Genomic DNA, 11,086 nt, shown 5'->3' with positions numbered 1-11,086 from the left:
AGTATTCAATTCACAGCTGAAAATCAAATAGAAATAAAAATCTGCCACATGTGAGATGTACAAGAGACAAGTTGGGAGGAACTTGGCTAGAGAGATTCAGTTCTCTCAAAAGAGGACAGAAAGCTACTAATGACTTCAAGCAGCATTGTTTAGCTTCAGAAACCAACGGCAGATCTTTCCATTTCTTTAGCTTTGTCACATAAGTGTGTTTTTCTAGATCTTACTATTTTTCCTGTTTAGTCCAGACTTCTTTCTGTAATATCAAGTACAGATTCCATCTTTTTGATCAGAATTACTCATCTACTTTCTGTAAACCAGTCCTGTTTTTTTTTAAAAAGAAAATAACTTTGTTACCGTATCACTTCTTGAGGTACATTAAATTCCACTAAATCAGTAAATAGCTGTTTAAAATATTGACTGGAATTTCATCAAATTTTCAAGGCAGCCATCATTGTCACTCCCCTGACTGCACACGGTACATTGTAAAACAGACACGCAGCAGGCTGCAGTCATGCAGGTACAGGAGCAGGAAAGTTTCTGGGTCTGTCTACTGGTTTATAGAACAAAATTAAAGCACTTTTTTTAAAGGTTTGCTTTATAACACATAATTGTCATAATCTCAGTATATTCATTGTTAGCTTTCGCATCGGCAGTGAAAATGAGAGCAGAAAAGGAGATTCTAAGCATATTTAAGAAAATGTTCCTTTCATTTCCCTCTAAAGTTCCTCTAGATAAAAGATATACATGAAGGAGTGAAAATAGTCAACCAATTGAAATAAAATGAAAAGTAAAGGCTGACACTGACAGGATGTTTAGGAAACCATTGTTAGCATAGCTACAGAAGTAGGAACTTCTTTCTTGAACAGTGGTGTGTAACATGGGGAAAGATTCACATACAATCAACCAGTGAGTGTAACTCACTAATGAAAAGTACTTCTTGCCATTAACAGCAACTCAAACCTACTGCTGATGGCCTGAAACCTCATCTTTCTAAGTATTAAAAAAAAAAGATTTTTTTAAATCTAGCAGGTATCTTTAAATCACTACATTATGTCTGAGTGATGGAACAGTTTTATTTGGTGATCTGGCCAAAGGAGAGCAGCACACACTGCTTCCCTGACTACCCAGCCAGCTGATTAATGCACATGGGCTCTCCAACAGACCAGGCAAGAAAAGACAAGACATTACAGCAAAAGTGGAAAGACAGGGGACATGCAGCGGAAGAGCTGTACGGTAAGAGAGATGGTGAAAGATAAAACATTAGCAAACCAGGGAGCCACTGGGATGGACAGTGGGGCTGACTCCAAGGAGGTAACTGGGACTTCCCCATGGGCCAAGACTCACTGAGCTCTGCACTGCACCTTCGGGGACCTCCAGGCCAAAGACACTGAAGTTACCCTTCTCATTGTCATTACGGAGGTTTGTAACAAGTACAGAGACACAAATTTTCCCTCACCCTTGCATGCAGAACTCCTAAGTTCTGCAGGATGAAATCATGACGATTCTGTTAAAGGGCAAGGGTAGACTCCTGGAAATTATTTTTCAGTTATAATAATTTTTTAAAAATCAAACAGAAACATGGCAGTTTTACTAAGTCTACCTATCAAATTCTATACTATTAAGTGAAAGAAATGAGCTTCATTTCAAGCGTGTTCAAAGTCTTTGCTAATAAGTTGTTCAAAAGCATTTATGTACACCTAACTTAGGAGTTCCTTTTATTCTTATGCAATTTCATTTCATTCTTGAAATACCTTTTCCTATGCAAATATAAATCTTATTAGTTATCCTAGACTGCAAAATTCTTTTCATATTCACTTCAAACTTGCAACTGAGTTTCAGGCATCAGGTGAACCAATATTTCTAATTTATATTCCTATGTTTGCATATAATTAATGGATGGTGTCTCTGAGGACTTGTAAGAGAGGGACTCCTCTCACTAAATTTAACTGCCTAATTAGTCCAACACCATGTTTCTCTGCTTCAAACCGTTTTCATCAAATTTAATCTTTATATGGTATCGTGGAAATACCATACAAAAGGAAAGGGGAAGTAACTGACACACAAATGGAAATGGGAGATACTACAGGAAACAAGGTAGAAATAAAGACTACAGCAATGAATAGGTGAAAGACTTTGGTGCAACAGGATAAAAAACTGCCACAGGTTATGTTCCTAGAAGCATTTCCCCTTTGAATAAAATAAAAATGATAAGCAAATAATTGCTTGTCCCCATTCACCTGCATATATTTGGGCAGGGATGGAAAAGGATGTTTTCTGCTCCTTCACCACTTTCACAGGTATATGTTTCAAAGCACAACTAAGCCTTTAAAAGACAGCACAAGAACAACCTTTCAATATTGATGCTGAAGAATATTTATAGCTGACCTGGAAAAAGAAAGCTTCAGGGAGAAAAAAGCACTGCTTTCTGTCGCATCTTCCACCTTGAGGAGATCACAAGTATAATTTGCTAAGCAATTGCTAAGCTTCATTTTTTGGTTTTGAAACTTTGGTCTGATGCTATTTCAAAACAAGTTCAAGTTATCTCTAGCATATCTTAAAGGACCAGGTTTCTATGACACAAAAGGTGCTTTCTGAAATTCATTGGGAGGAGAAAAACTATTATATGATGGCAAGTATCACTGGAAAAAAAAGTGGACTGAGATGCATTTTAGAAGCAGAGGAACTACAATAATAACAGGCTAAGGTGAAACTTTTATAGGAGGATACAGATTCAGCCACAGAAAAGTCTGTCTATTGGTAACCTTGTATCAAGAAATCTTATATGGGGAACAGGTTTTGATAAATTTCAACCAGGACAGGGACCTGGTGCTCTAGTTAGAAATTCCTTAAGCAAGAAAGATTTTAAGCTGTTCCTGGATGTGAACTTCCACTCTCCCTAAAAGCCCTTCTGAGTAGTTTCCTTGGGAGGACTTCCTTCTGAACAAGCCCACCTGCTTCAGCTCTCTCTGGCACAGAGTTTCCCCCCTGCAATCAAGTTATTCTGAGAGAAGATCAGGATTCAAGGAAGCTAGGATCCAGAAAGACATTAAATGGTCAAGGGACTTCGATATCCTGTCACAGAACTTCCAGCAATGTCACAATATTAAATGAAATGCAATCCCAAACCCAGACATTGTGGGTTTGGATGAGTTTTTTGAAAATTAATTTGCCATTGAGTAGTACCTAACAGGACTATCTGCCTCCAATTGGTTTCTTATGCAGAGGACGATATACTTGAAAAATGGAGAAAGAAAAATCTTTGAAACCTGTTCTTAATGATACCACTGACACAGCAATAGCACTGGAAATACCACTTGAATATTCCTGCACCAGAAAACAAAAAAGGGGGAAAAGATATTATGGAAATAATACACAATTACATGGTTGAAAGCCTAAATTTGAAAAGGATTTTTTCCCAACATTTGCTAAATACATTAGCCAGAACTCCTCTCCAAATTTAAATATACATGGAGATTGCTCGTTTATGTGAAATTATGAGGTAATTTTATGTTATTTTCTTTTATTTTATGGATGAATAGACTCATATGAAGTCTAAGAGTTACTCCTAAGCAAAAGTACTGATTGTGACTTCCACTTGCTTTTCCTTTCCCTAACAAAGTTATTAGAACTGTTAGAAAATACTTTTTTTTTTTTTTTTTTGATTGCATTCAGCAAAGTGGTCAAGACTTAAAATTGAACTCATAATGTATTGGGGCAAGTGACCAAGACCAGTTGTTCTTTCAGAAAATTTTGAATTATCAGAACACGAAAGAACAATACACAATTATGTTTGAAAAAAATTTTAAAGATACCCCTGAAGTCTTAAGTTCTGTTCAATTTGAAATGAAGATTCCAGCCAAAGAAGCTGATTTGTTTATGAAATAAGAATGCCTTCTATTATTTCCCTTGGTAAGTGAAAGCGGTTTATGTGTTTTTCTTAAAAACACTGCGGTCTGGGTTCTCCCCATTTATTTCTGTATTCCAGAATAATTTGAATTTTCTTTAGATTCCCCCATATTTGCTCTAGATTCCATATACAGCCACATCTAATTGCTGATATGAGTCTTGTTCTGGAGGTATTTCACACTTTTGGCTAACACTAGAGCCAAGTGTGAATCTACTCCTACTCTCATCATTTAAATTAGAAATTAGGTGGGTTGATTATACATCAAAACTCTTCCTTATTTTTCTTTATGTTATTACACCCTTGTCACCTAGCAGATAGTTGAAGTGTTGAGTCTTGCAGTTTGTTTGTGTTTGTAGAAATAATCTGGTGCTAGGTTAGGTATGTCTTTGATGCAGTTCTGTTTGCTCATAAATATTGCACAAAGCTGTGGTTTTCTAGATCTTTTGTTGAGAATAAAGCAACAATAGATAGTTCCTTCACTCACAGATTCAAGTTTCTTTCAGCAGGACTCCACCAAAATACAGGGGGGCTTCTGCGTTTTTTCATGTCACCCTACAAGTATTTCCCTAGTAATCATAATCATCATCACCACCATCATGTTTTAGAAGGGAAAGTTTGCTTCCCTAATGCCAAAGATCTGTTGTTGCAGAGCCCGGCTTTTGTTCAGCTTCTGAATTTGATTTGGAATCCAGGTGGCCACCATTGGACATGAGGTCTCTGAGGCTTTTGTTTAACCTATGAACTGCCATTGGCATTCACCTATGGAAAATTCAGTATTACTGAAATCTAAATGATTTAACATCTATGCATAGACACCTCTTTCAGAATGGGGAAGGTTACGGAAGTTCTTCATATACTTTCCATTAACCTTTTCTCCATTTTCTCCTCTTCTGCTTAATTGCTTCAGGGAAAATTGCTTGAGGCAATACTGCTTTAAAAAGTGATTAATACAACCTCTTATATTTTCAGTTAAAAGCTGAACATCTGTAACAAATACTTCCCTAAGGTTTGGCATTTAATTTAGGCCTCCTTATTTTTTTTTCCTTTATGCTTAGAAACTTGTGTTCAGTTTGAGACCAGTCCACCCAGACATTCCATTTACCTGTATTTACCTCCATTTATCTCTATCTCTCTATTTATTTCCAAATCTTGCACAGGGAAATTCCAGGGGGAGAGGAATGGTTCCCCACAATGTTACTGGAAGAAGAGATAACTGCCTCTCAAAATACATTTTATGACCATGAAGTCCATCATTTATGCAACATACTACTGGAAAATTATATGCATATTTTATGAAAGAAAACAAAACCCTTGGGGTCCATGAATTATGAAGTTTTTGCCTGGTTTTTTTAGAATTTAGAAGTTTAGCTGTGTTGTAATTGTAAACTGTACAGTATCATTTCTGAATGACCAAATCTGTTCCCAGCCATGGCTGAAACAGTCCAGGTTTATGTAGAGCACAGTCTAAAACAACCCAGACAGGATGCTTTCAGAACCATTGGCAGTATGTGAGAAGACTAAATGGCTGCCAACCTGGATTTTTATTGAAATAAGGGTTGTAGTAATGTCTGATTGTGATAGCTAATGTTTTTTTGTGATCTGAAGTAAACTGGGTGTAATTCATTTGTCTCCTTTAAAAAGCAAGTCTACAAAAAGTGTCACATGCTAAAGAGCCATAGTTTTAGGCAGCATCTACACAGCTGGACTGCTAACTGCTGGTGTGGACTTTCCTCCTCCAGTGAATTCTGGAATATGATGGGTATGCCTTAATTAAACATTAGTGGTGGTTTAATCTAACCTGTCCTTTACTAAGAAAAGATCTCAAAAGAAGCTGAAGAGTTGTAAAAAACAATGCTCTAAAATAATGGCCCATGCCATTACAATTGTTGCATATTTGTATGTCATACTTTTGTCTGAAATACAAGGCTTGTGCATCAGAAACAATGTGTGGTGGGCTGCAGAATCAAGGAGGTAAAAGTCCTCACAATATATAAGTAATAGGGAATCTCCCACAAGACACATGTTTCCAGCTAGAGACTATCCCATAATTTCTAAAAGTGAAAGGTCCAGCAAAAATGGTTCCATGCAGAATTACATATGAAAAGAAATATTTCTCTTGAAGATTGAATACTGTTCCTGACCCTCTTTTTGGATACCAGTTCCTCACTCTATGTGGATCCTTCGACTTCCAGGTAGTCTCCACTTGAACTCAAAGAGACGTTGGTGCCTAATTCTTCAGAGGTGGCATGGTCTTCCCAGTAATGATGTGGATTAGCAGGGGTGCGTTCTTAATTTGTTTATTCATTGCAGGCCTTGATGAACTCTTGACTCCAAATGCTGCTTTGAGATATTGTCATTAAATCAATGATTAACAACCAAATGGGTCAGTATAACTGGAAACACATTGAGTAGAAAGATGTAGTAACATACAGAATTTGTTTGTTTTTTTACAATGTTATGCAGTTTTTAATACGAAACTATTTTGATTTATATTCAAAATAAAATAGACTCTAGAAAATAGTTATATGTATCAGTATGTCAATAATAAAGCACGTCTTGTAACTTAATTTGAATGAATCAAGTTTAAAAAGATAATTAGATTGAATATATATCTAATATAATTTCATAATGGTAGATTCATATAAGTTTAGCATGGCAATTTCTAGTCATTAGACATCTTAGAAATTACTGAATTCTTAGCATTAATACTTTATTTAAAATCTCTGCAAATACATTTTTTAAAATTTAATATTAAAAATTACCTTAGTGATATGAAATTTAAAAATACCAAAAATATTTAAGAATCATTTTCCTTGCTAAGATAATACTTGGCAAAGCTGGTTTGTGATTTTATAAAGAAGGGTTAACTGGTGCATTTGTTGGGGTGGGAGGGAGAAGACCAGCAGTTTTATCATAAGATCAGAATGATTTGGGTTGGAAGGGACCTTAAAGATCACCTAGTTCCAGCCCCCCTGCCATGGGCAGGGACACCTTCCACTAGACCAGGTTGCCCAAAGCCCCATCCAACCTGGCCTTGAACACTGCCAGGGATGGGACATCTACAACCTCTCTGGGCAATCTGTTCCAGTGCCTCATCACCCTCACAGTGAAGAACTTCTTCCTTACACCTAATCTCAATCTACCTTCTTTCCGTTTAAAACAGTTACCCCTTGTCCTATCACTACAGGCCCTTGTAAAAAGTCCCTCTCTGGCTTTCTTGTAGGCCCCCTTTGGATACTGGAAGGCTGCTATAAGGTCTGCCTGGAGCCTTCTCTTCTCCAGGCTGAACAACCCCAACTCTCTCAGCCTGTCTTCATGGGAGAGGTGCTCCAGCCCTCTGACCATCTTCGTGGGCCTCCTCTGGACTCAACCAACAGGTCCATGTCCTTCTTATGGTGGGGGCCCCAGAGCTGAATGCAGAACTCCAGGTGGGGTCTCAGGAGAGCGGTGTAGAAGGGCAGAATCACCTCCCCTGACCTGCTGGTCACAGAATGCAATTCGCTTTCTGGGCTGCAAATGCACATTGCTTGTTCAACTTCAGTTTTTCATCTACTAATACCCCCAAGTCCTTCTCCGCAGGGCTGCTGACAATCCCTTCATCACCCAGCCTGTATTTGTGCTTGGGATTGCCCTGGCTCACGTGCAGGACCTTGCACTTGGCCTTGTTGAACTTCATGAGGTTCACACGGGCCCACCTCTCAAGCCTGTCCAGGTCCCTCTGGATGGCATCCCTTCCCTCCAGTGTCTCAACTGCACCACACAGCTTGGTGTCATCGGCAAACTTGCTGAGGGTGCGCTCAATCTCACTGTCCATGTCACTGACAAAGATGTTAAACAACACCAGTCCCAATACCAACCCCCGAGGAATGCCACTCGTCACTGGTCTCCACTTGGACATCAAGCCATTGACCACAACTCTGAGTGCGACCATCCAGCCAATTCCTTATCCATGGAGTGGTCCATCCATAGAATCCATGTCTCTCCAATTTAGTGACGAGGATATCATGCAGGACAGTGTCAAACGCTTTGCACAAGTCCGTATAGATGACATCTGTTGCTCTTCCCTTATCCACCAACGCTGTAACGCTGTTGTAGAAGGCCACCAAATTTGTCAGGCACCATTTGAAGCCATTTTGGCTGTTAGCTCCTCAGTCTTACTCAGAAATAAAGCAGAAGCTCCTTGTTCTGTGCACCGTCTTTTTGAAGGACTGTGCAGATCTCAGAGTTGCCTTACAGCCACAGCATCCTATGCAGCAAAGATGTTCAAAGGTATAGCACAAGAAAACATGAAAACCATTTTTCCTGAGGGAAATTAAATTCACCATGGAATGTGAGGAACAGGCCTACTATAACATATCTTCACGAGCTGTCATGCCCTGCATATTGTTTTTTGAACATTGTCATGAGACTTACATATATAGCTGTCTCATCTGTCCCTGTTCTTCCCAATGCAAGGCCCACACATCACACATCTTCAGAACAGGGCAATCACCCTTCTCCCATTGTTGACCTATTTTGCTCAGTATTTTTTTTCCAAGATGGCATGTCAAAACACTGGAAGGGATTGTTTATTGTTAAACCTTTCTTTCCCCATTATTGCAGTCTTCTAATTGTTAAAGAAATAACACTTTGTCAGAATAAGGCTGCCACAGATTTCCAAAATGAAAAATGATTGGCAGTGGGGATCAAATGTTACTGCTGGACTACAATACTACCCTCATGCAGACCAGGGCAGACTACAAATCCCCAGAGGTGATGCCCTCAACATAGAAAGAAAGTCTGACTAAACAAGCATCTTCCCTGAATTAAGGATAACTCCACCTCATCTTCCACAGTTTTTCATTTGGCAATTTAACCATCCAATTAAATCAATCCTTTCAAGTGGCATGATTTAATCATGCTGCCTCTAGGTTGCCTGTTATAATTTTCTTCTCCCTCTCCATCTTCTTGTTTCTTCTACATTGTGACTTTTAAGATCTTTTAAGTATTTCAGGGCAGAAACTGATGCTGCTGTGAGACACAGGGTCTACTTAGCTGACCTACTTAGTACAATCGTTGTTAGCAAGTGAGTGTTGTTCCCCTGAAAGATCCAGCATTGAACAATGCTGAAAACTATCAAAGCAGATTTATTTCCTTTCTTAGAACAGATCCACATGTTACTAACATGCCTGGTATCTTACAGATGGTATGTGTGTCATGTTTAATGTATTTTAAAAGGCGCTTTTTTTTTCTGTGCAACCCTTAGGGTGCAATTAAATAAAGCCAATGCACACAAGACTAGCATATGAAGGCAATGCACAAGCACTTTGTACCCCAGGGCTGTACTACATACAGATCCTTCTTTTCAAAATTCTTAGATTTTGTCATAAATATAAGTGGTTTTGGCAGGAGGTAAATGCTTAAGCCTGTCCTTTTTTTGACCTGAGCATCTCTTGTAGGGCTCAATATTCTTGCTGTACATAAATAAACTAATGATGCATAGGAGATAAGATGAGTTCTAGAAACTGTTCTGTATACAACTCAAACGGGAAAAAACTCTTGCAAAATTAAGGCTGAATTACGTGTCTCAAAGTTATGAGCACTTCTCCTTGAATGTAGTCATTGCTTGATCTTCTTTTCTTCTGCTTTTCATCCATTTGAGCTTTGGAGATTCTTGTGTCATCAACTCGATAAGTATCTTTTAATTGTCAGTCATTTTATTACACTGAGATGTTTTAAAGATGTTTTGATTCAGCAAGAGGGGAAAAAAAATCTGTCAATGTTCTTTCTGGTGTTCCACTGATTTCACTGACAAGGTATCAAACGTATATTTCCTAAAAGTTGCAGAGAGACAGGATATTTTTTTAATATTGAGGTAATAGTGAGAATGGCTGGTAAAAACAGATAGGGTTTGGAAACACAAACATTTTGTCTGGAGCCTTTTTTAACTATAATCTAGTCTGATAATATCACCACCCAAGAAGTTCTATCTTCCTTATATTCTTTGACTACTGGGACTACGCCACCAGAGTAAGAAATCTTGTGATGCTAGCATTTAAATTAAAATCCAAGATTTGGATTGGTGTTGAACAACTCAGGCTGTAGTGGTACCTAGAAGTAACACTGTCCCTGGGTATCATCCCTCTGGCCCTATTCTCTGTCAGTTAACATCATTGGCATCTGCTCTGCAGTGCCTGACATAGACTCCTGGATGTATCACTATGACTTTCCTGCCTACCAGCTTACCTGCATGTTCGAGGTAGCACAGGAATAGGCAAGAACTGAGATGGCCAAGATTTTCTTCCAGATAGCTATAGCAAGCACATCAAACCTTTTTTATCCCTTCAGAGGGCTGGGTGAGAAAGACATTAAAAGACTACAGGGACTGAGTGATGTTTCCCAGTGTCCTCTCCCAGGAGGAGGCCTGATTTGAAGGGTGTTTGCCTTAGCAACTAGGCTTAAATATCTCCAACGTCTGTGTCAGCTTTTTTTCCTGGGTGAAAGACAAAGGAAGAACAGTATTGGGCAAAGCCTGACTAAAAATTAGAGTTCGATGAACAATGCCGATACAATCTAAGTGCTAAATTGAAAGACTTCAGTGAGGAACAAAGTAGTTCCAGCTCAACAGGCTGCTTCACATTTAAAACTGAAAGTCCATGACTAGTCCAATTAAGCCTCAAATAAATACTTCTCCAGTTGACTTGATTCACTTTAATGGAGGAAAGTAAGGCTGCCACGTCTGAAATTAGTCCTGCCCTGCTTTGTATGCCTTTGGTGCAGAAAACAGTCAACTCTGGGTGAGCCAATTGCATGAGCTAACTTTTGACATTTCATTAGAACATGAAAGCAAGGGCTGACCCGAGTTTTTCTGAAGTTTTCTAAAAAGCCAGGTTTGCTTTTGAAAACATGGAATGCACTATATGTATCCACAAGTCATCACCCAAAATCTTACAGAAGAAAAGGAATCCTCTATCATGTGTTCAGCAAAAGGTCAAGAATTTACACCTTTGACACATTGTTCCGTCAAGGTAAGACAGAGACCTTGTTTTGTGATATTCTGAGGCTCTGCCTGGTAGCTACCAGAAGATCAGATGAGTTATTAAGACCATATGGGAAAAAAAAAGAGGGATTATGTGGAAGATGACTATGGCATTGCTAAGCAAATGTGTAACTTAGCATTATAATCTTCAATGCAGCAAA

Source organism: Haliaeetus albicilla, chromosome 20, assembly GCF_947461875.1.
Source record: "Haliaeetus albicilla chromosome 20, bHalAlb1.1, whole genome shotgun sequence".
Taxonomy (NCBI): domain Eukaryota; kingdom Metazoa; phylum Chordata; class Aves; order Accipitriformes; family Accipitridae; genus Haliaeetus; species Haliaeetus albicilla.
Note: the sequence above shows the minus strand (reverse complement) of the source record.